Here is a 27,275-nt window from a genome sequence, read left to right as displayed (position 1 = left end):
TTTGGACACTTGGTGGCGCTAGAGGGATTGATTTAGAGACTAAATTTAGTCAGACCGCTCCATTGGAGGGACAGCCTCGCAAACCTTCACCGCTCCTCCGTCAAGGGTAGTGAGGGGGGGAAACTTATTCGGGCAGTTTCTGGCAGAGAAAGGTGCCGTCTACCACCCGGTAAGCTTTCCATGCACTCCGGGGAGGAAGGAAAGGCACTGGAGTGGCGAGCTGAGAACCAGCGCGGCCCATCCCGAGATACCAATCACCCAACCGAGACTGTTCAGGACACGGTAGAGGATTCCACTCGAGCCCGACAGCCTCGGCGGCCCGATTCAGCATCACTGATGTTTCTGGATCTGGCTCAGACAACGTTACACTCCCAGAGGGAGACAACGCAGCCGAGTCATCATTTCCAGAGGTCAGCTCACCCTCCGATGCTGCAATCAGCATCCTGTCCTCTGAAGAGGCCCCGAATGAAACGACTGGTCGGTCCATTAAAGAAGGACCAGCGCGCTTAACACGGGGCTCCACCAGCTGCGATGTGATAGAGGAGTGAGGGGCCCACAGGGATTGTAACCGGGCGGATAAGCCTCACTTTGATCCTCTGATCACCCATCCCACACGGCGCCGTAGCGGGGCCTGGTAATGGGGACTCCACCTTCACGCATGAAGGCGAGTCTAGATCTCAACACCCCGATAGTCATATCCTCGCAATGAGAACACAAACTATCCACAAAAGCTGCCTCAACGTGCTGCATTTATACACATACATGATATACACATATATATTATACATATATAAATATACATTCTACAAATACGTGATACAACCATTGTGCAATTGTATTTGGTAATTGCCATTTGGGGGGACAGGAACGATCGCATCCAGAAACGCAGGGGCGGAATGGCATCTTGAAAAAGACGCACTCACACCCATGTTGCTCCCGTCACCAGTGCCGGAGCACACAGGGAATGCCCGTGGCAACACTTATTTCAGCAAACTGAAACCAGTGAAGCACTCACTTTTCCACCCTCAACCAACTGACAACACACAAACAAACAAAACAGAGAAATTTGTTGCATTTAGAACAACAGTTGAGAGCTAAAAGCTTGCGACCACCGCTGCACTGCGCTGTAGAAATCACCAACACTGGGAGAGTCTTTTCCAAAAGTACACCGACACACTCGCTCGTTGAATACAACAATACTCTTCAGAGACACCAAACGAACGTCTCCAAAGCAAAAAGCAACTGGTGCGTGCATCCACTTCCGCATTTATACCCGCGCCGCAGGCTCCCTAGCTTGATCCCATTCAGTCAACGTCTACTACGTCTGACGTTCTTGACTGAAAGGGAATTATATGTTATGGTAATCGGAACGGAAGGGCGGTGTTTTGTCCTGCGACGACAGCGTCTCATGGTCACCCAGTTGCCCTGCTGCACGGGCTCTACAGCCGGAACCGAACAATGTACAGAGTTCACTCCAAAGCAGTATCTAAAGCCCTTGCACTCTTACTATCCTCAATGAAAGTTTGGATGCGTGTCTCTAGTTCTGAAATCTTCTCCTTTAGCCTGACTATCTCCCTGCATTTATCATATATAAATCCTTTGGTGCTGACAGAGAAGGCTATGCTTTACATGTGACACGAAGTACAAGTGACAATAATAGGAGGAGATGACATGACTCACCGTGTTTGAAAAAAAAAACGCCAGGTACGAATGTATATATAAAATACTTTGTAATCGGAAAAAGTAAATGAAAACAATGCAAATGGAATCAGTAAAGTTGCAATAGAACTCAAGTACAGTTAAAAGAAATCCCCAAAAATAATGCTCAAGTAATGAAGTGCAATTACTCAAGTACTTTACACTAAGTTTATCCATTATAGACATTGTGATTAATAGTTGCACTACATGTTGTTTACATCATCTTTATGTATAAAATAGTAAACTTTTATTAATTGTCAAAAAACCCTTAAAGTTGTTTTTGTTTGTTTTTCTAAGTCAGGAGAAGTCAACTGAAGACTCTGAAAAAAGCAAGGAAATAGAAGAAACTCAAAACAGGTAAAGTAAAAAAAAAGTATATAGTTGTGATAGCAATATAATAATTATAATAACTGAAAAAAAGATTATGATATAAATGAACCTCATGTCCCAACTGTTTTATTGTATTACTCGATACATTTGAGCTCTGAATACAAAGAGGAGCTGAAACGAACAGGGTAATATAAACTGAAGTCATTTATAACTGTAAGAGTCCACTGGAGGCGAGCTTGCAGGACAAAAACATTCACCAACAGAGGTTTACAGTACAAGACCCAAGAACATGAAACATAGACTATAACAGAAAAAAACATAAAACTTAACTTGGCAATGAACAAATACCTGGTACATAGAAACATGAGACGCCAACTTACTTCAATACACGAGAAAAGTAATAGGGCAAACATAAGGGCCTAAAAACATATAGACTAATGACAACAAGGAACACCTATCGAACAACAATCAAGACAATTACCCAATGACAACATAGGACGCATGACAAGGGGAGCACATGGCAGGATCACATGACATTATTTTCTGTCATGAAAATTCTTCCACTAATTTCATTTCTAGCTCTATGGTTGGAAAGTTATTAGCACAAACATAAGTGAAACTTTGGACACTTGGTGGCGCTAGAGGGATTGATTTAGAGACAAAATTTCGCCAGACCGCTCCATTGGAGGGACAGCCTCGCAAACCTTCACCGCTCCTCCATCAAGGGTAGTGAGGGGGGGGAACTTATTCGGGCAGTTTCTGGCAGAGAAAGGTGCCGTCTACCACCCGGTAAGCTTTCCATGCACTCCGGGGAGGAAGGAAAGGCACTGGAGTGGCGAGCTGAGAACCAGCGCGGCCCATCCCGAGATACCAATCACCCAACCGAGACTGTTCAGGACACGGTAGAGGATTCCACTCGAGCCCGACAGCCTCGGCGGCCCGATTCAGCATCACTGATGTTTCTGGATCTGGCTCAGACAACGTTACACTCCCAGAGGGAGACAACGCAGCCGAGTCATCATTTCCAGAGGTCAGCTCACCCTCCGATGCTGCAATCAGCATCCTGTCCTCTGAAGAGGCCCCGAATGAAACGACTGGTCGGTCCATTAAAGAAGGACCAGCGCGCTTAACACGGGGCTCCACCAGCTGCGATGTGATAGAGGAGTGAGGGGCCCACAGGGATTGTAACCGGGCGGATAAGCCTCACTTTGATCCTCTGATCACCCATCCCACACGGCGCCGTAGCGGGGCCTGGTAATGGGGACTCCACCTTCACGCATGAAGGCGAGTCTAGATCTCAACACCCCGATAGTCATATCCTCGCAATGAGAACACAAACTATCCACAAAAGCTGCCTCAACGTGCTGCATTTATACACATACATGATATACACATATATATTATACATATATAAATATACATTCTACAAATACGTGATACAACCATTGTGCAATTGTATTTGGTAATTGCCATTTGGGGGGACAGGAACGATCGCATCCAGAAACGCAGGGGCGGAATGGCATCTTGAAAAAGACGCACTCACACCCATGTTGCTCCCGTCACCAGTGCCGGAGCACACAGGGAATGCCCGTGGCAACACTTATTTCAGCAAACTGAAACCAGTGAAGCACTCACTTTTCCACCCTCAACCAACTGACAACACACAAACAAACAAAACAGAGAAATTTGTTGCATTTAGAACAACAGTTGAGAGCTGAAAGCTCGCGACCACCGCTGCACTGCGCTGTAGAAATCACCAACACTGGGAGAGTCTTTTCCAAAAGTACACCGACACACTCGCTCGTTGAATACAACAATACTCTTCAGAGACACCAAACGAACGTCTCCAAAGCAAAAAGCAACTGGTGTGTGCATCCACTTCCGCATTTATACCCGCGCCGCAGGCTCCCTAGCTTGATCCCATTCAGTCAACGTCTACTACGTCTGACGTTCTTGACTGAAAGGGAACTATATGTTATGGTAATCGGAACGGAAGAGCGGTGTTTTGTCCTGCGACGACAGCGTCTCATGGTCACCCAGTTGCCCTGCTGCACGGGCTCTACAGCCGGAACCGAACAATGTACAGAGTTCACTCCAAAGCAGTATCTAAAGCCCTTGCACTCTTACTATCCTCAATGAAAGTTTGGACGCGTGTCTCTAGTTCTGAAATCTTCTCCGTTAGCCTGACTATCTCCCTGCATTTATAATATATAAATCCTTTGGTGCTGACAGAGAAGGCTATGCTATACAAAAAACCCTTAAAGTTGTTTTTGTTTGTTTTTCTAAGTCAGGAGAAGTCAACTGAAGACTCTGAAAAAAGCAAGGAAATAGAAGAACCTCAAAACAGGTAAAGTAAAAAAAAGTATATAGTTGTGATAGCAATATAATAATTATAATAACTGAAAAAAAGATTATGATATAAATGAACCTCATGTCCCAACTGTTTTATTGTATTACTCGATACATTTGAGCTCTGAATACAAAGAGGAGCTGAAACGAACAGGGTAATATAAACTGAAGTCATTTATAACTGTAAGAGTCCACTGGAGGCGAGCTTGCAGGACAAAAACATTCACCAACAGAGGTTTACAGTACAAGACCCAAGAACATGAAACATAGACTATAACAGAAAAAAACATAAAACTTAACTTGGCAATGAACAAATACCTGGCACATAGAAACATGAGACGCCAACTTACTTCAATACATGAGAAAAGTAATAGGGCAAACAAAAAACATTACCCAAATAGGACGCATGACAAGGGGAGCACATGGCAGGATCACTACACTTTTTTTCTGTCATGAAAATTCTTCCTCTAATTTTGTTTCTAGCTCTATGGTTTGAAAGTTATTAGCACAAACATAAGTCAAACTTTGGACACTTGGTGGCGCTAGAGGGATTGAGTTTTGACCAAAATTGCCATAGTTAATGTTCAGACTGTCCTCTATCAGTGTGCCAAATTTCAAAACTTTGTGTAACGATTGTTGTCTCAAAGGGGACCAATTATGCTATTATTAAAGGTCCCGTATTATGCCCCTTTTCACAAGATGTAAAATAAGTCTCTGATGTCCCCAGAGTGTGTATGTGAAGTTTTAGCTCAAAATACCAAACAGATCTTTTTTTACAGCATGTTTAAATTGTCACTTTTTGGTGCTCAGAAAAACTCGCTGTTTTAGTTTGTGCCCTTTAAATGCAAATGAACTGCTGCTGCACGGCACAGGGGGCGGAGCTTAATGAGCTCGCGCTCAGTCTCTCAGGACAATTTCATCTCACGGAATGATGATAATATCAGAAACTCTCAGTAACCGTGTTCATTTCGACCCGGAGTCGGACAATAATGCCTACAGAGTCAGAATGCTGTATGGAGATGGAACAGGTATAGTTTAGTAGTTTAATTACGGTTATAACGTATTTGTCATCTACTTGTATGTATCCACTATTAATAGCCTACAAGTCTGCTGTTTCGGACCAGGTCCGAATGATGATCGAAAATATACTGATGAGTTTAAAGGTCCCGTTCTTTGTGATCCCATGTTTCAAACTTTAGTTAGTGTGTAATGTTGTTGTTAGAGTATAAATAATATCTGTAAAATTATAAAGCTCAAAGTTCAATGCCAAGCGAGATATTTTATTTAACAGAAGTTGACTACATCGAACGGCTGGATTGGACTACACCCCTCTACATCCTTCTTTAATGACGTCATTAAAACCGTGTTTGGACTAACCTCCGCCCACAGGAACACAGACGTATTGATGGCGAAATGTCAACAGACGTGGTTGATGTTTATCTATTATCGGATACCGCAAAAGTTTAATTCGAAGTTGTAATTGTAGTGGCAAACAATTTTACATCACTGAATAAGAGACAAACAGGTATCAATTGTCTTTAACAATTATTTATTCCCTTGCAAGGAAAGGTCAGCAGTCATACAGTCATTACAAAGTGCCTGCAGAGTGTGACCACGAGTGGGGGGCATCCTTCATTCTTTATAGTTGTTCCTCCCCCAAGGTTGTTTTCCCGAGGCTACATCAAGATACATCTTAGCCATAACTAACATATTGTTTAGATTTGTCTATATTATTTAATCATATTACAGCTTTAAATGGAGACTCTCTGTCTCGGTCATACATTCAGTCACATTAACTTTTGTCCGGTCATATACAAGGACATAGACATACATATATTAATAAGAATATGTATCAACACTACATTCATCTGATTATCATCATATTTCTAAGATTCTATGAATATAAGAAAATGCAAACATATAGAACATATTAAATTTCTTCCACAATTCCCCTCTTTTTATCATTCATTGATAAACAAAATAATAATACAGCAAATTTAAGTCATTATATCACACCTATACTCTTCATCTCTGATTTTCATATAACTGATCACTCTTCTTTGAACTTGTAGGAAAAAATTTTTAAAAGAAAATAAGCTTAGGCTGTTTTTTGTAAGGATAGACCCCTAATTTTATAGCAAGCAAGTAAAGGTTTATTCTGAAGCCGGGCTAGGTGGATAAGCACTGTTATCGCACCCCCTTAGTATAAACAAGAAATAGTGTAGGTTATCATAGTAGGAAAAGAAAAAAAGAAAAACAACATAAAAAAGAAAAACAACATCTTAAATCAATTAATAAATTTCACTGTACAGTTCCGCTGTCTGTGTCATCATCAAATTTCGTTTGTTTTGGACATACAGTAATTCGTTAATTTGATCCTCATCATTAGACATTCAAAGCATTTGGTATGAGATTGTCTTTGTCACCAGTCTCATTACCAAAGCTGAAATACATTGCATTACACATGGTAGGCACATCAACCATTGTTGTCCAGCTGTACCTAGAAGTTCCTTTTCTCCATTGTGTGTGTTACAAACAAAAAATTCAGCATATGTTGTGAATCCCTTTGTAAACCAAACTTTTATTAATTGTGTCACCATCCCCTCTTTTGATGCATGGTCCAACCCGTGCATTATTTATCATAGTGGTCGAAGAAATGTTTCGGTAAACAAAACAATGTTTGCCATCAATACTAAACCAAACGCTTATTTAATACATAAAGTCAAATTTCCTCCAAACAGACTTCTCTGTGTCTTAATCAAAAGGCTAATGCCCTGTAAGCAGTCAGAAAAATCAAGGTTACTTTCAGATAAGAGTGTACACTCAATCTCCTCTGGTTGTCAAGCAGCTGTTTTAGCCGCTGCGTCTGCTCTGCCATTTCCTACAGAAACAAAATATTTTTTGTTAGTTTTCGCTGCGCATTTGCAAATAGAAATCCTCTCAGGTAACAAAATAGCATCCAGCAAATTCGACACTAAGCCAGCATGAAGAATAAGATGGCCATCTGACTTTTCAATGTTTCCACAATGCCCCAAAACTCTAGCTACCTGCAGAGCTACCCCAAATGCATAACGCAAATCTGTGTAAATCGTTACACTTTTGTTTTTTGTTTTTGTTTTGTTCTTGAAGGCAGAGCCGTCCACAAACAAAACATTCTCACAGTGTGTCTACAAGGTCTGGTCGTGGTGTACATATTTGGTCAATATCAGTCAAACAACATTCTCCTCCTTTGTTCACTATAATCTACCAGACAGAGCTTGATGACCAATCACCTTAAAGCTTGCCCCATGTTCTGTATGGTCTTTTCATCAGATTTTCGGTTTCTTTAAAATATGTTATTTGCCTTAACACATCTGTAATGATAAAACTCATTCCAGAGGTTAATGACACAATATACACCAAACATAAATTAACACTCATAAAACACACAATACTGTCACCATCAAACACACACACATACCTGACTATGAACCACTCATAATCTCATATTCACACCTTTTGATGTTAACTTTAAAAATATTTAAATTTTAAATAAGATTTTAAACTTCTCATTTTCCTTTAGCTTTTATCTAATTTTACATGGCCTCTTAACCAGTTTCAAAGCACGTTTGTTCATTATTCATATTCTCTTAGAAAAGTCAGCTGGGTTGTTTTGGTTCATTATCATTATTTTGCTTCAGCTTGCTTTAGCAGGCCAATAACATAAAGACAGACAGAGTACCATCCCTTCCTCCACTCAAGCAGTCTCTCTCACTATAAACAAATAATCTTTTCAACAGCCTCCTTAGACTGTAACTTAATAAATCATAGTCTAGAACCCTTAATAGTTCACAAATTTTAAAATACAAATGTTTAACTCAAATTAGTACCATTACAACAATCTAAAATACATTATGCTATGAGCATTTCTAAGGTTATCGTTAGTTTAAATACTCAATTCACCTTTGTTATCAAGAAATTTCTCTTAACTCATCACAAGCTGTCTTCATCTTTAGCCACCAACATGTCTAATGACCTTCAGGAGTTAAAACTATCTTACAGACATATTATTTCAATATAAACTTCTATAATACTTTCCCTTGCCCATAAGGCAACCAACATCATGTTCCTGACATTAAGTTTTGTTACTGTCTCCACAACAAATAATGACAATCACCTTACGGTCTCAGCTGGCTCTTGAAAGCCCATTCCCATCAGCTCTTTATCTATAATCTTCATCAGGGTGTTGTCCCCTGGCATAGTTTCAAACACTTGTCATAATGAAAAACAAGCCATACAATGAATGCGGTTTCTTGCAAGTGGTATATAGAGGAACTCACATTTTCTGGGTCAGACTGCCGTAACTCCTCACAGCTCATCTCGCCTCTCAATATTCTGCTGATGCTGCTGGCCTCACAGTCACCACTCAACTCTAATACCTTTCTCACATAAAAACACCTCCCTTCAGGAGATGACCAGTGTCGGCGTGACCCCCTGTCTTAGGTTGACCTCTGGCCAAAGGTTCTTACCCGTCCTTGAGTAGTCACTTCGTGAACACTGGTAACCGCTCTTTCCCACCACAAAATCAGTTTTCTTCAACAGACTCAGTTGTTTTCTGGAGCTTAGGGAAGGCACATTCAAGAGTCACCAGAGCACTCTGGACTGCCTAATAGTGTTAACACAGGGAGACAGGTTAATAACAGCAGTATTTATTCACTAAAATCCATTAAACATCTTTAAATAAGCAAAATCGCAGTAGTGAGCTTATACTCAGTGAATTTAGATCAACCGTCCATTCAGTGTACATCTACATCTGTACATCGGCCCTCAGTCCTGTATCATGGTGGAGGCTAAAATCAGACAAAGAAGTGGTCCTAAAATAAACTAGTCAAAACGTAACCTTCTATCTTTTAAGGTCATTATTATTTTAAAAAAACTTCTTTAAAATCATTCAGGTTTACTTTTAAAACATTTACAAATTTCCATTTAAATGTATGAAATCTGAACTGCCTTGTAGCATGATTTCTTTTAACATCCATGTCTATGGTTTTCAACTAAAACACTGTGCCTTACTATATTATGACACAGGCTCAGATAACAGCTTTTAGCTGACATTGAATGAGAGAGAGACTCTGAGGCATTAAGGGCTGGTACACTGCACTCTCATAAACTTCTAAATCAAACTTTATCTGCCATCTTTTAAAGGTCCCGTATTATGCCCCTTTTCACAAGATGTAAAGTAAGTCTCTGATGTCCCCATAGTGTGTATGTGAAGTTTCAGCTCAAAATACCCAACTTTTTTGGGGCTCAGAAAAACGAGCTGTTTTAGTGTGTGCCCTTTAAATGCAAATAAGCTGCTGCTGCACGGCACAGGGGGCGGAGCTTCATGAGCTCGCGCTCAGTCTCTCAGGACAATAACATCTCACGGAATGATGATAATATCAGAAACTCTCAGTAACGGCGTTCATTTCGAGTCGGATAATAATGCCTACAGAGTCAGAGTGCTGTATAGAGATGAAACAGGTATAGTTTAGTAGTTTAATTACGGTTATTGTAACGTATTTGTTATCTGCTTGTATGTATCCATTATTTATTAATAGCCTACAAGTCTGCTGTCTGAATGATGATCAAACATATACTGATGAGTTTAATAAAGTTTATTGTACATCACACAAAAGATGAAGCGTCAGTTTTACTTCAGAAAATCACCGTAAGAGCTGAGTAAACAGTAAGTTACAAGAAGTGCGCAAGTACGTAAACGAATTTCGGTAGAGTTGAGGGAGCATTCCTGTGGGCGGAGGTTAGTCAAAAAACGGTTCTAGTGACGTCATTAAAGAAGGAAGTAGAGGGATGTAGTCCAAACGGGCTGTTCGATATAGGCAACTTATGTTAAATAAAATATCGGTAACACTTTATATTACGACCCGCAAACAACTGCGTAAGTAAACCGAAATTACGGTGTACGTTTCTGTAATTATAGTGTACTTCCGTGTAGGTACAAGGGAACAATATGTTAAGTTTTAAGTAATAAAGGGGTAACAAGCAGATATACAACCTGCAAAGAACTTCATAAGTAAACCGAAATTACGGTGTATGTTTCTGTAATTATAGTGTACCTCCGTGTAGGTATAAGGGAACAATATGTTAAGTTTTGGGTGATAAAGGGGTACAACCAGATATACAAGAAAATTATTTATAATGTAATTATTTTAAAAATGGTACCTATTCTGTTAATATATTCCAGGCAAAAATTGTATGTCTGTTTTATATGAAAGTTTTTATTATATATAAAAAGCTTTATTAAGATGAAAAAGTGTTTTGAATTTTTTTTGTAAAATAAAAGTCAGAAATTAAATGGGATCCTTTATTGTATATTTACTGCACTTACCCTGTAACTACACAGAACAAGGGGGTAACAAGCACCACTTTAATTTACAGCCCGCAGGAGTTACACTTACCCTGTAACTACACAGAACAAGGGGGTAACAAGCACCACTTTAATTTACAGCCCGCAGGAGTTACACTTACCCTGTAACTACACAGAACAAGGGGGTAACAAGCACCACTTTAATTTACAGCCCCCAGGAGTTACACTTATCCTGTAAATACACAGAACAAGGGGGTAACAAGCGCCACTTTAATTTACAGCCCGCAGGAGTTACACTTACCCTGTAAATACACAGAACAAGGGGGTAACAAGCGCCACTTTAATTTACAGCCCCCAGGAGTTACACTTATCCTGTAAATACACAGAACAAGGGGGTAACAAGCGCCACTTTAATTTACAGCCCGCAGGAGTTACACTTACCCTGTAAATACACAGAACAAGGGGGTAACAAGCGCCACTTTAATTTACAGCCCCCAGGAGTTACACTTATCCTGTAAATACACAGAACAAGGGGGTAACAAGCACCACTTTAATTTACAGCCCGCAGGAGTTACACTTACCCTGTAAATACACAGAACAAGGGGGTAACAAGCGCCACTTTAATTTACAGCCCCCAGGAGTTACACTTATCCTGTAAATACACAGAACAAGGGGGTAACAAGCGCCACTTTAATTTACAGCCCGCAGGAGTTACACTTACCCTGTAAATACACAGAACAAGGGGGTAACAAGCTCCACTTTAATTTACAGCCCCCAGAAGTTACACTTATCCTGTAAATACACAGAACAAGGGGGTAACAAGCGCCACTTTAATTTACAGCCCGCAGGAGTTACACTTACCCTGTAAATACACAGAACAAGGGGGTAACAAGCGCCACTTTAATTTACAGCCCGCAGGAGTTACACTTACCCTGTAAATACACAGTTGAAACGGGTAACAAACACTACTTACTATGTAACAATACGAAACAACACTATTTGCACAGTAATTACAGAGAAAGGTACTCTTATTAAAAAAAACTAAACAAAACAAAACTTTTAATTACACAGTATATTTGCCCTGACATTTAAGTGTCATTGCAATACTTACTTGGCTTAACGTTAAGTAGTTTAGTAAAAAAAAGCCAATAAATAGCATTGCCAATGTTTTTCGAAATCAGCTGTTTATAAAATTGTTTCAGATTCAATTTTTATCATACTGTGCTTACATACAGCCATATATATACAGTATGTATATATATATATATATATATATATATATATATATATATATATATATATAAAAGTTTAATTTACAACCCACAGATGTCAAAATTACCCTGTAACTACATTGCATAACAACATATTTTGCCAGAAATGTGATAAAAACTTTTATATACAACAGACGTACAATTTTTGCCTGGAATATATACAGAATAGGTACCTGTTAGTTTTAAAATAATTACATTATAAATAATTTGCTTGTATATCTGGTTGTACCCCTTTATTACCCAAAACTTAACATATTGTTCCCTTATACCTACACAGAAGTACACTATAATTACAGAAACGTACACCGTAATTTCGGTTTACTTACGCAGTTGTTAGCGGGTCGTAATATAAAGTGTTACCAAAATATCTCGCTTGGCATTGAACTTTGAGCTTTATAATTTTACAGATATTATTTATGCTCTAACAGCAACATTACACACTAGCTAAAGTTTGAAACATGGGATCACAAAGAACGGGACCTTTAACTCTAGCCAGAAATGACATGCGTTTTCAAATAAACAATTTTTATATTTGTCTTTTACCCACATCAGAGAATTTCCAGTCAGATTGTGTCTCTGTCGCACTGACCGTTTCAGCCACAGCCCACACCAGATTCAGATAAGCAAACTGTTTCAGCCAATCACAAGCTTATCTTTTGAAAGCAAAACATCAGCTCTTAGTTCTTTCATGGTCAACACTATTCCTCCACGTTCAAAACATTAACAATCTTTTTGTTTAATCGGATGCATTCTACACATTTTACATTTAGCTATACTGTTAATCCAGTAATACTGCTTCTACTTATTTGATCACATTTCATCTCAATTTTATCAATCTGCAATTAGGATTCACACTAACTTTGACGAGGTTAGCACTCTCTGCTTGCGATGCATCTTTTGCAGTTATCATTGTAAATCATCTGTGAGATTAGTCTCTGTATATCATTTAAACCCTTTTAAAGTGTTCCATTAAAACACAAGCATCCCTTTACTTTTAAGTATTTTGCAACTCATATTTTTAGTCATTATCTGTCATTTTACATCAACCTGTATTCATCAATTCACTAGCTCTTTCCTTCAAAAGGATTCCCTTAAGACTTAAATCTTTCAACCTTCTTTTAACCTTCAATCTTCTTACGACTTCCATCTATCAACTTTCCTTTAACTTTCTTTTCTCCCTTATTTACTTGCACGTTCTTTTCACTTACTTTAGCACTGCGTTCACATTCTTAGTTCTTTCTCAGACGAAAACTTTAACCTTGTCGTTTAAATACTGTTCTACTTTCAAACCCACATTATTACACGTCACCTTCACATTATCCCTTTCTTTTCTGAGTGTCCATTTACAATTACAGGCTAAATGGCTCTGCTGAACACAATTAAAACACTCACTTTGCCTATAGTTTGATCATTGAGCTTTCAAACGGCTCCAGCTTACTGCATACCCTTGACGCAGTGTGTCCTGATCAGGAATGTAAACAGAGCCACTGATGAGCAGTTCTCTGTATTATTTTACAGTCCACCATTGGCAAATTCAATCACAATAGCCAAATCATAATCTTCATCATTATCATTGGCAGCACATCAATTTTCATAAGCTGCACAGAAAATCACTCAACATGTTCTAAGGGGTTTTCACATGTTTCTGTTTGACTTGAATCCCATTTCTTTGAAGTCAAAGCTTCAGAGCACAGCTGCTTACAGCATTTGCTCTCTTCTGTCTTACTGTTTGTTTCAGGATTCTTCATAAAGTATAAAATTTGTACTATATGCCATCAATTTCATTTCAATGTTCCTCTATCAAATGGTTAGTCTGCAGATTCAACTTAATGTTATCATTATTTTCTCAATCCCACTTATCTCTGCTGTTTCACAAAAAAACAAAATGTTATATTACTCATATCTCAATCCCTAAATTGCACAGACAGCCATTATAGCTGCTTACTCCTTCAACTCTTGTTATGAAAATTCTCTAGACATCATTATTTTACCACTAAAATATATAATTGTTCCCCATTCTGCTTAATAAAACTTTCTTTTCGCTCTGCCTCATCTAACCAGTACATGATTGTTTGCTTACACTCCACACACACGTCTCAAACAACAGACAAAACAGACATCAGGAAAAAACACCGGTTCATCATATTGATCTTTTAGCGCCTTTTACTCTGAGATTTTCCCATGATGGTCCCTTTTTCCCATGGTTTTTTGTTGGTGCCCCTATATAACTCTAGACGTCTCTAAAGAGATCAATTTTCACCTCAACTGAAAAAGGTGAGCATTGGGTTATTGGGAGTATTGGGTTTCCCCCAATACACTCCCGTGGATTAACTGAACCCACCAGACTAATAAACTGTACTAGTCTGGACTAGCAATCTGTACTAGTCCACCACAGTGTTCCATTGACCCTCATGAGTTCATCCCTTTTCAACAATTTAGATTTTGTCTCTTATCAGTCTCATCTTACGTCACTTCAGTTCTTTTGATGAGTCCAGTGGTGTCTCTCTTGGGCCCTTGCGGTCGGCCCCTCTCTCTCAAGTTTGCGAGGTAGGGCTGGAACTACTCAGTCCAGGTGGCCAAACACCGTCTGCTATCGGGTCCAAGAGACACATCCAAGGAATCCTGCCGACAACGCCAAATTGTAAAGACAAACAGGTATCAATTGTCTTTAACAATTATTTATTCCCTTGCAAGGAAAGGTCAGCAGTCATACAGTCATTACAAAGTGCCTGCAGAGTGTGACCACGAGTGGGGGGCATCCTTCATTCTTTATAGTTGTTCCTCCACCAAGGTTGTTTTCCCGAGGCTACATCAAGATACATCTTAGCCATAACTAACATAATGTTTAGATTTGTGTTTCATATTACACCCTTGAATGGAGAAACTCTGTCTCGGTCATACATTCAGTCACATTAACTTTTATCTGGTCATATACAATGACATACACATACATATATTAATAAGAATATGTATCAACACTACATTCATCGGATTATCATCATATTTCTAAGATTCTATGAATATAAGAAAATGCAAACATATAGAACATATTAAATTTCTTCCACATTAGTTTGCTCTGTCCATTTCACCACGGACTGTTTTTCTAACCTGGGATAATATCAAGCAGACTTCTCTCAGCGTTTCATACTGATGAAGGGGGGCAATTTCAACTATATTCCAGCAAGCGGTGAGTAGTGATTTACTATGGAAGTAGCGATCAACTTCACATCGTTTCTCTTAGTAGGATGAAAATAATCTTACTTAAACTGTGATTAATATACAGAAAGCGATCAAAGAACAATCCCTTTCCAATCACCCAAGCTGTCAATCACACAGCGCGAGTTTATCTGGACACTTGCCAAAACTCGTTATGAAATCAATGACGCTGTTACACTGCACAACGAAGCTCTTACTGTATTTATATACTTCATGTTTGCATTGGTGAAATCATTAGTGAGAGTGCAGAAACTGCGTTGCAATGATAAGATCTTTTTTCACGCGATCAACAGGCTGTCATCTGCTCAATGCTCGTCACTGCAACCTTTTATGTGATTGAAATAGATCTAAATACTTAAAAAACTTCTCACGATTCGTTAATCCCGATAGCTGTAATAGTAAAAACGTATAATAGCTGTAATAGTAAAAGTTTTCCAGATAGTTCCACATGTAATGCCAGATATTTCATATGCAAGCATGTCAGCCAATCACAGCAGAGAGCGTTTACACTGAAGTCTCTCAGCAGACACGCCCCTTCAAACAGAGTGTTCAAATCAGGGGATGAAATCAGGCTAGGAAAAATGCCTATTATTTCTAAATGATAAAAAAAAATTGATCTAAAAAACATACTAACATTATAAGGGCACCCCAGGAAACATTATAAAATAATAAAATAATCCATTCTACAGCACCTTTAATAAAGTTTATTGTACATCACACAAAAGATTAAGTGTCAGTTTTACTCCAGAAAATCACTGTAAGAGCTGAGTAAACACAGTATAAGAAGTGCGTAAGTAACTTACCTTACATAAACGAATTTCGGTAGAGTTGAGGGAGCATTTTCTTTGAAAACAAAATAATTCCACCTCGTCTTCAGCCTCAGATTTTGGGAGGAAATAAAGAAAGAGCTATGTGGATTAATACATCCAGCCACACAACACCTACAACGCTTGGGAGGCAGTCTCGTCAGTGCAGCAATGGCGGATGTGTACAATTCGCTGTGAACTCGATCAGGGCGGGTCTATGTTAAAACGGAGGTGTCTGTCAACACTTGTGGGCGGGGCCTGTGGCTTCAGTGACATCACTAAAGCGGCATTCTGAAAACAAGTCGTTGGGAGACACTGATGATGATTTATGGAGATTAATAAAAAAGGAGTGAGTGGATTTTTATCACTATTGGGTGGTTGTGTACACACACTTACAACACACATTTATGTCCAAACAGCATGCAAAAGTGAATTTTGCATAATAGGTTCCCTTTAAACAATCGTCGCAAAATCCAAATTTATGACGCACACAAAAACTCTGGTTATCAATTCTTTTCTTTTTATTCTTCTCAGCAACAATTATGGTGTCTGAGAAATACATCAACATGTATTAGTACACCAGTTGATACATACTGCAGACAAAAAATAACTGAACTAAGAAAAACATAAAATGAGCAAACTCACTCTCATTAAGGGTGACTGTGTTTTCCAATTAGCCATCTGAGGCTACATTAGCAGCAGCACATTAATTTGACCATATGAGACACCAAGATAATTACTCAACAAAGTTTAATCGGAAATATAAACCCATCCAACGCATTGTAAATTTGTTGATATAATCACTACACGTTTACATTTCGAGTAACTCATATTAAACACACTTGTATCACATTTTTAAACACAATAAGTGGAGAGAGGAGAAACGCGCTTACCCACAGCAGTGTCAGCCATTTTCTGCTGAACTACTGTGCGCAATCATGGAATAAATGTCTGCAGTATAATAACCACTAGGGGGCACCAAAACACCATTTGATGTAGTTTAACCTAATTTCATGTTATTTAAAGGTGCTATAAGCGATGCCGGGAGACGTAACTTCTTGTTGACATTTGAATTGTTGTCAAACAAAACAGAGGCTAGTTAGACCCTCCCTCCTCCTCATCCCGTCTCCTCCCTCCTCCCCTCCCTTCCGGCATAAAGGAAAGTCAAAGTAGTCACTACAAACACAGTTAAGTTTTACTGATACTTCATTCAATGTGTAATGTCACCAAGTTAGTTAAATGCTTTTATATATTTCAGAACAGAATGCAGAAAAAGAGAAACATTATCTTAAAATTGTTTCACCACCTGAGGTTATAATTATAGCTCCCATACAAGGATGCAATAATAGCAAGATAACGTTAGCTTCGCGTTTCCCAGTGAGCACAAACAACGACGGCGTCGTAAACAAATTATTCAAATTTAGTCAAAGTTGTCAATAGCCTATAAATGAACATTCAAATTCATAACAAAAAGTGGGTGAAAACAACCATTCACACAAATTGTCGCCCTATTGTGAATTTACAATAAAGATTGATCGCTAGCTGCTAGAAACATATATGTTGTATTCACCAAAGTTAACGCTGACTGCATAGTTCTAGCTAATTACATCCTTGTGTTGGTTTGGCGAACATGAACGTCAGTTTAGAAAGAAAAATGGATTTACCTGTTCAGCAAAAGCAGAGCAACTGAATGTCGGATTGGAAGCCCTTTTGCCGGCGGAGTTCTCGCCACCTTTCGAAGGTTTTTCCGATGTAAATTTGGGACTTCACGCGTTCCTTATCCTTGTCCCTCTTCTTTGCAATTTGTTCATCGGAACGTCGTCTCTTTAGTCGTGTCGGACATAATTCAAACTTCCCTCTTCATGCTTCTCTCTCCTCCACACCCCCTTCATGTGCACGCGCACTAACCCCCCAGACCCCACCCTCCAATACTTCTTGTCGGTGATTGGCTGGAACACTGTTTGTTGTGTTTCGTGGTGCGGGTGAGCCCAGTTTGTTTTTGTTGCTGTTTGTGGAGCCTGTGGTGTCTACAGAGACCGCATTTTTTTAGAGTGTGTTCAGGGGACAGGCAGCTAGCGGATAGTGAGGAGATGTTTGCTGTATGTGACAAAAAATGTTTTGGCCTAAAAAACGCGTGGCATCGCTTAGAGCACCTTAAACACCATGAATATCATTAGAATCAATATTCTTTTAACTCTGTTACATTTTAACCATACGGTTCTATGGGTTGCCAAGAAACGGAGGAATAATAATGTTCTTCAGTGCTTTGGCCCCTTATAATCAGCAGAATATGAATATACACACACAAAGCAATTGTTTAGGAAGTTCTATAAGAAAAAGGGACACTCAGTCAATACTCTATAAAAACAGAGCCCATGGGAAAACACACCAAGAACAGGACTGTAGAGTTCTTAACTTTCTGTTTCTTTAATGTATATATACAGAAATAAGACCTTTTATTTATTAGTATTTATTTATTACTTTGTTTATTAATAGCATTTAATTAATATAATATACTGAAGTTAGTTTTTTTTACTTTTTGTCTTAGCAAACTCTGACTTGTGTACTCACAAACTTCCAAGCACTCTATGGGCCATAATGAGAAATTTTAAAGGGCTTTAAAAATATAAAAATTAAAGATAATTTTGCAGAGTTGAATTTGTTTTCAGAATCAGAATCAGAATCAGAAAGAGCTTTATTGCCAAGTATGCTTTCGCATACAAGGAATTTGTCTTGGTGACAGTAGCTTCCAGTACACATACAATATAAAGTGACAAGACAAGTGAAAAAAAAGAAAAAAAAAAAAAGAAAAAGATTATAAATTATAAATATATAGAAAGTTATAAGGTGCTATAATGAAATGTCTGAGGGAACTATTGCACATGTTTGTTCCACAGTAGGGGAGTGCAGGGGGGTTTCTCCTGAAGTCCACGATCATCTCCACTGTTTTGAGCGTGTTCAGCTCCAGGTTGTTATAACTGCACCAAAGAGCCAGCTGCTCCACCTCCTGTCTGTACGCAGACTCGTCACCGTTCCGGATGAGTCCGATAACAGTAGTGTCATCCGCAAACTTCAGGAGCTTGACAGAGGGGTCTTTAGAGGTGCAGTCATTTGTGTACAGGGAGAAGAGCAGTGGTGAGAGAACACATCCCTGTGGAGCACCGGTGCTGATGGTGCAGCTGTCGGACGTGATTTTGCCCATTCTGACTAGCTGTTGTCTGTCTGTCAGAAAGCTTGTGATCCATTGACAGACGGAGCTAGGGACAGAGAGCTGGGTCAGTTTGGTCTGGAGCAGTGATGGGACGATGGTGTTGAAGGCAGAACTAAAGTCCACAAACAGAATCCTTGCATAGGTCCCTGGTTTGTCCAGATGTTGTAGGGTGTAATGCAGTCCCATATTGACCGCATCATCCACAGACCGGTTTGCTCTGTAGGCAAACTGCAGGGGGTCCAGCAAGGGTCCAGTGATGTCCTTCAGATATGATAACACCAGTCTTTCAAATGACTTCATGGCCACAGATGTTAAGGCAACAGGTCTGTAGTCATTGAGTCCTGTGATCTTTGGTTTCTTCGGGATTGGGATGATGGTGGAGCGTTTAAAGCAGAAAGGGACTTTGCACTGCTCCAGTGATCTGTTGAAGATCAGTGAGAAGATAGAGGCCAGCTGGTCAGCGCAGGTTTTCAGACAGGCTGGTGAAACACCATCTGGGCCTGGTGCTTTCCTTCTCTTCTGTTTCCTGAAGATCTGACGCACATTATCCTCACTGATCTGAAGTGCAGGGGGGGGAGGGGAGGGGAGGGGGATGGCTGGAGGTGTTGATGGCTGTGTAGAGAGATGGTCAGGGCGGGTGTGGGGTGTCTGATCGGGGGTCTCAAATCTACAGTAAAAGACATTCAGCTCGTTCGCAAGATGCTTGTTGCTGTCGATGCTGGGGGATGGTGTCTTGTAGTTGGTAATATCTTTCAGGCCTTTCCACACTGATGCAGGGTCGTTGGAGGAAAACTGGTTTTCCAGCTTTTTGGCATAGCTCTTCTTAGCCACTTCAATCTCCTTTGTCAATGTGTTCCTGACCTGATTAAACAAGATCCTATCCCCACTCCTGTAGGCATCTTCTTTGACCTGACGAAGCTGTCTGAGTTTTGGTGTGAACCATGGTTTATCATTGTTGAATGATAAGTAAGTCCTGGTAGGGATGCATAAATCCTCACAGAAACTGATGTATGATGTTACAGTCTCTGTGAGCTCGTCCAGATCGCCGGCAGCAGCTTCAAAAACACTCCAATCAGTGCATTCAAAACAGGCTTGTAAGACCTGCTCTGTGTCGTTGGTCCATCTCTTTACAGTCCTTATTACTGGCTTAGCAGTTTTAAGTTTTTGCCTGTAAGTTGGTAGAAGATGAACCAGGCAGTGATCGGAAAGTCCTAGAGCTGCTCTGGCGACGAAGCGATTTGCATCCTTTGTTGTGGTGTAGCAATGGTCCAAAATATTATTGTCTCTGGTGGGGCATGTAATGTGCTGTTTGAATTTAGGCAGCTCACGTGTGAGTTTTGCCTGATTAAAGTCTCCGAGAATGATAAGAACAGAGTCCGGCTGTTGTTGTTCTGTTTCTGTGATCAGATCAGCCAGCTGTTGCAGCGCCGTGCTCACGTGTGCTTGCGGTGGAATGTAAACACTGATGAGAACGAGCGAGGAAAACTCCCGCGGCGAGTAGAACGGCTTACAGTTAATGAAAAGCACTTCCACATCAGGACAGCACATCTTCCTTAACACAGTTACATCAGTACACCACCTTCTGTTGATATAAAAGCATGTCCCACCACCGCGCGTTTTCCCCGTTGACTCCATATCGCGATCCGCTCTGAACAGCTGAAAGTCCGGTAGATGTAACGCGCTGTCCGGAATGGCTTCGTTCAGCCAGGTTTCCGTGAAACACAGAGCAGCAGAGTTGGTAAAGTCCTTGTTTTTGCGTGAGAGCAGAAGTAGTTCGTCCATTTTGTTAGGGAGAGAGCGGACATTCGCCAGATGGATGCTAGGCAGCGCCGTTCTGAATCCGCGCTGCCTGAGCTTAACGAGTGTGCCGGCTCGCTTCCCACGCCTGCGCGTCTTATACTGTTTCCACAGTGCAGCGGCGCAACCGACGACAATGTTCCGCAAAACGCCAGAAGAATCAAAAACTGGTTGGTGATCAGTTGGTGTGCACTGCCGAATGTTCAGCAGTTCGTCCCTGGTATAACTGATAGCGTATGACAAACATAAAACAGGACAAACTAACAAGAACAGTGTAACAACTGGAGAGCTCAACACCGAGGCAGCCATCCGTGGCGCCATCTTGTTTAATCATGTTTTAAACAGTTTTGTACTTGTTTTGTACTTGTAAATTTGAAAATAACCAACAAATTAATTTCAAAGTTTCACTGAAGTTTATGCTCATAAATTTTGAACCTTATGTCCTAGAAATAAATCTCTTTTCGCCTACTTTTTTTAACTCCTCCAAGTTTTTGCCCGATTTGCATGAAACTTGGTATGTAGCATCAAAAGACACTCAAGACAAAAAGTTATTAAATTATTAATGTGTGTGTGTTTTTGTTCACTACTCTAATGCTCACATTTCTTGCAGCAGCAAGAAAAAATCACTTGCCGAGTTTTACAATTTACAATTTACAATTTTAGCCCGGATTTTCACTCGCTGACAGGTTTTGCGAAATCGCCAACAAATGCTCAAAATCATAGGCAAATCGATGCTCGTTGAAGCAAGTGACAATCACACAGAGTGTGAATTATCAAAGACGCGATCTGAGAGGATCCCTGATGAGTCGCTGATGTCCATGAGATATTTGGCTTGCTAAATATCTGGACCTGTCGGCGATTCAAAATCCTGCTGTGTGAAATATGTTCTGACTGACAGTTACATCTGTCACAGTTGTGTTCTGTTTTGTTTTGGACTTGTCTGCCTGTAGTCTTGTCACGTGTCTTCACTGTCATCATTAGTTCAGTTGTATCACCTGTGTCTAGTTAATCATCATCATCTACATCACCTGTGTTCAGTTCATCAGTGTTCATCAGTGTCTGTATTTAGTTCCCTCTGTTCAGTCAGTCTTGGTCCGTTCTCGTCTGAGTATACCAGACGTATGAGTTTAGTCTGAGTCATGTCTATGTAACGTCGTGTTTGGTGTGGGTAAACCGTCTGCCTGTATGTGCCTACCTGAGTGATTTAGTAAAATGTATGTATTGGAGCCATTGGCCTCTTTGTCTTCTTCAACCTACACCACACCCTGACAGAAGAACGGACCAATTAATATGGAGGACTGTTTATTTCAAAACGGTCGATCTCTGGAAGACTATGTGGAGGTCTACATCAAACTCTATCAAGACGTGAGCTGGGATGAAGATTCTCTTAAACAGCAGTTCTGGAGCGGGTTGGACGATCTACTCGCCATATCAAAATACAGGTGTTGGTTTTCCTGCTGGACATCGCTGCTTGACGCACCTCCTCCGGTGCCTTTTGAACAGGTGTGCCGTGACACCTCACTGAACACTTCTGTGAGCCTGAACGGGTCATCAGCTGGGGACCACCACTCATCGACGTTTCGCTCCTTTAACCCCAGTACGTCTCGTGGTGGCGGAGCGATGGCAGGGATCTCTCCCTGCCACCCCCTGCTGATGCCCTAGTTATTTGCCCCCCAACCCTTCTCCTTCCTCCTTAGCCACAGCCAGAAGCTGCCTTTCTCTGCCTCCTCTGCCAGCTCTTTCATGGCTTTCCGATGACTCGCTCCTGTGCATCCCATGTCGCGGAGTAGGCGAGCGGTTGAGGAACCTACGAAGCCCCTACACCCCACTTCCACAGGGCAGATAACGGCTTTCCAGCCCGCCTCCCTGCACTCTGCCGCCAGATCAGAGTACTTGGCTCGCTTCCGCTCATACGCAGCCTCCACACCTCCCTCCCATGGTACAGTTAGTTCCACAAGGAGGACGGTCTTGCAAGCCTCTGACCACATGATGAGGTCTGGCCGCAGGGATGTTTCCACTATCTCCCTGGGGAACTGGAGCTGCTTTCCCAAGTCGACCCTCATGGCCCACTCACTTCCCGGTGAGAGGAGCCTTGCTATATCTCTCTGGCGGGAGGGTCTGACACTCTCTCCAGCCCTCGCAAACTGGATGGAATGTCGTCCTCGAGCGGAAGGTCTGCTGTTCGCCTCCTTTCTGCATGACTCTGACACCTCTGCCAGCTTCTTCAGTACTTGGTCATGTCGCCACCTGTAGCGGCCTTGGCACAATGCTGTCGTGCAGCCCGACAGGATATGCTGGAGGCTTGTGTTGATGGTGTTACAAAGGGAACAGGTCTCTTCGGCACCAAACCATTGGTGGAGGTTTCGGGGACAAGGCAAGGTGTCATAAGTTGCTCTGATCAGGTAGCTGAGCCTAGCTTGGGGGATCTTCCATAGGTCGGACCATGACATGGACCTGTCAGTGAGACCTTCCCATGCCGTCCAACGCCCTTGCTGGCCCTGGGACACCGCTTTGATGTTAAGGCGTTCGTGCTCAGTTTTTGCCACTTCCGCCACCACCATGGCTTTTCGGTCTTCTTTGGAAGCCTTTGACCAGAACAAGGGAATATCGCCCCTCCCAAGGCCTGCTCGACCCTCCTGGACTCTGCCGACCACCTCGCGGTGCTTCAGCCTGCCGATTGCCTTGTCGACCTCTTCTTGGGCTTTCCACTTTCTTCCCGTTCTTATCTGGGTGCCCGCTGCTCTCACCAGCTGGTCAGTGGATTCCCTCAGCTCCAGCACCAGCCGAGCCTTCTCTTGCTTGTATCCCACGCTGATGGATCGCAGTGGTAGTTGTAGCGTGTTCCTCCCGAAGAGGCCTACCTCCGAGAAGCATCTTGGTAGTCCCAGCCACTTCCTGATGAACGAGTTTGCCAGCCCGTCCATCTTGTTTACCACTGATGAGGGGATTTCGCTCATCTTCAGTGGCCACATCACCCTTTGGTACAGTATTGCCTGGTAACACCAAACTTTGTACTTTCCGGGGAGTTGGCTTTGGTTGATCTTGGCCAGGCCATCTGCGAGCTGCTTCCTCACCGTCTCCCCCATCTGCCTGTCTGAGAGCTCTGCTGTGTAGGTACGACCCAGGCTACGAACCGGTTGATCTGTCAGCAATGGGATATTCTCACCACCTGCGACAAAGATGGTGTTGTCATTCCTGACTCCTTTCTTGATCGACAAACTGCGTGACTTGGGGGGTTTGATCTTCATCCTCGCCCAGCCCACAAGCTCGTCGATCCTCTTCAGCAGTCTTGTTGTGCATGCTGCTGTCCGGAGTATGGTGGTGATATCATCCATGTAACCTCTAACTGCTGGTAGCCTTTGTCCTGACGGCAGTTTCACTCCTCCGACCATCTTCCTAGCCCCTATGAGGATGATCTCAAAGGCTGCGACGAACAGGATGGGCGAGATTGAACATCCCATGGCAATGCCTACTTCCAGCTGTTGCCAGCCTGTTGTGAAGTCCTGGTGGGTGCAGCACATCTGGAGGTCTCCAAAGTACTTGGCCACCAGGGCTCTTATGCCGATTGGGACATGGAAGAAGTCCAAGGCGAACTCGATGAGTTGATGAGGGACTGACCCGTATGCGTTAGCAAGGTCGAGCCACACTACATGCAGGTCACCTCTCTCTCTTTTCGCCCTTTGGATCTGCTCCCATATTACTGCGGAGTGTTCCACACACCCTGGGAAGCCTGGCACACCTGCCTTCTGGCAGCTGGTGTCGATGTACCCGTTTCCTGTGAGGTAGCTGGTCAACCTCTTAGCCAGGATGGAGAAGAAGATCTTCCCTTCGACATTCAGGAGGGCGATACTCCTGAACTGGCCGATCGTACTGGAGTTCTGCTCCTTTGGGATGAAAACTGTGACAGCTCTCTGCCACTCTGACGGGATGACTTGGTTTTTCCAGGCCACTCTCAGCAGATTCCAGAGGTGTCTCAAGACCCCTGGGCAGTACTTGTACAGCTTGTATGGTATCCCGTTAGGGCCTGGGGCTGAGGCTGTTCTTGCCTTCCGGACCGCCTCTGTTACCTCGCTGAGTTTGGGGAGGGCAGCATCAAAGAGGGAGGTTGGGGGAGCTGGGCGAGGAACATACCCAGGGGATCCCAGCGGAGTTGACTTCGCTGGGTCACTGTACTGCTCCTTTATGTAGTTCTCCAGCTCAGACTTGGTGATCTCAAGCTTTCCGCTTCTCTTATCCTCTAGCAGCTGTCTGGCATGCTTGAAAGGATTTTTGAAGAAGTTACTCCTCTCTTTCTCCTTCCGCCTTCTGCGCTTACGGATGCGCTCTGCCCTCCGTAGGCCGGCAAGCTCTTTTCTCACCTCGTCCCACAGTGGTTTCAGGCCCTCCTTCTCCTCTCTACTTGCCTTCCTCCACTGTTTTCGGAGTTGACGCCGCCTCTTCACCAACTGCTCGATCTCCCTCTCCCTCCTACCCTTCTGCACTGGGCAAGCTCTCCGCTTTCCAGCAGTTACTCCGAATATGCCTATGCATTCATCATACAGGATGTCTCCGATACGGTTCAGCTTGGTCTCCACCTGGCCACGCAATGAGTGCTCCAGAATAAGGCTGAGGTCCTTGTCCAGCTTCTGCCAGACCGCACCTTCGTTGGCTTTTGGCCATTTGACCATCTGCCTCCTTCCAGGTTCTTTCCTCTCTGTCCTATTGCTTTGCTTGCGGTTGTTGGGGTTGCTTTGTGTTCTGTGTGTGTCTTCGTCAGTGCCACTCTCAGAGGCATTGGCATCCATCGCGGGCCCTCCTGTGTCCTCCACCTGCCTTTCTACAGCAACGGTGGATCCCTCAGCGCTGTGGTTTGCGACCTGGCCTTGGGTTCCTCTTGTCTGACCTGCGGTTGCAGTGCAATGTTGCTGTTGGCCTCCCTCTTCACACTTCTTCCTTCCCTGGTGGATCCGCAACCCTCTGAAGGTGGTCTCTTTCTCCCACCCACACCTGCATCTTCTCGTGATCCTAGAATCTTTGTCCGTGTCCGTTCCAGTCGTTACCGGGAAATCCGTCTGTTTTGGCCCTTCTTCCACCCCACCATTAACAGTAATTGTGCAGTTAATTGTTCTCATACTGTATTTTCAGAAAGTTTTGAAATGTATTCTCTTCCCAAATGTGTCACTAATAAAACACAATAAAAATAATTTAAAGAGAAGGCTTATATTGACCTTTTAAGATTTTGTTTACATCTATCCTTGTATATTTATTTTTTGTTATTTTATTAAAAAGGTTATACAATTACAACAACAATTAAAATTTGAACAATATTTCCAGTGTAATCTTTCTTTGTAAAAACTAAAGTATACATTTTATCATACGTATTTCAAAGTTAAGGATTCATTAGTTTGAATATTGCCTACATTGGAACTAACACTATAATAACATCTTAGCTGATGACTTTATTTTTGACAAAACATTATATATATTTATATATATTTCTGCTCATATATTAAATACTGTATATATATGAAGAGTTCAGATGCAAAAACCTCTAAGTGCCATCTGAAATTTTCTATCAAGCTCGTATAGTTACGTTCAGCAATTTCACTTAAATGGCAATGAAAATAACCTATTAATTGTAAACTTAAACTTAAATATACAAGCTTGATAAAATTTTCATTCTAGAAGAAAATTTCAGATGGCACTTATAGGCTTTTGCATCTGAACTCTTCATATATATATTTAACATATGAGCAGAAATTGGCAACATTATAAGCTTATTTGATGTGGCAGTATTTTACAGTAAAAACTTTACAATCTATCAGATTTTTGTAGTTGATTTTTACTCATCTCAGTATAACAATAAAGCTGTTCAGCTGTTCATTAAAAGCTGTTCATTCATTCACACACAGAAATGCGATTCATGTGTAAACAGTCTTTTTGCACGTACAGACACTACTGCAATTAGAACAAAGCAAATATACAACTGACCTATTCCTCAGATGGATCCGTTGCTCCTCGAAATGAAACTTCCAGCACTTCTGAGGTTATTATTCTTAAGATAGTATTATTCCTCACAGCGTCGTAAAGTACATGACTCTGATTACTTGCGGTGTGTGTTATCCAGCTGATTGTGGGCGTTCACAGGTTTGCATGTATGCCTCAGATCATTTGTGTTTGAATAGCGCGCGCTCTCCGTGGGCGGGGTCACATTAAAACTTAATGAGCTGAGATGAGAATGACTGACATCTCTCTCCTTTCATACATATTAC

At 41.7% G+C, this 27,275-nt stretch overlaps 1 protein-coding gene across 1 annotated transcript in view; it reads left to right on the top strand.

The window, feature by feature from the left end:
* Nucleotides 1-27,275, top strand: part of LOC311296301 (uncharacterized protein) — a 141,557-nt gene that overhangs the window by 13,894 nt on the left and 100,388 nt on the right. The window contains exons 7-8 of the mRNA XM_084418007.1: nucleotides 1,996-2,055; nucleotides 4,316-4,375. The gene's annotated coding sequence lies outside the window, so the exon portion shown is untranslated. The remainder of the gene's footprint in view (nucleotides 1-1,995; nucleotides 2,056-4,315; nucleotides 4,376-27,275) is intronic.

This window comes from Rutilus rutilus, assembly GCF_951802725.1.
Source record: "Rutilus rutilus genome assembly, chromosome: 8".
Lineage (NCBI taxonomy): Eukaryota > Metazoa > Chordata > Actinopteri > Cypriniformes > Leuciscidae > Rutilus > Rutilus rutilus.
This window is presented reverse-complemented; position numbering and strand designations above follow the sequence as displayed.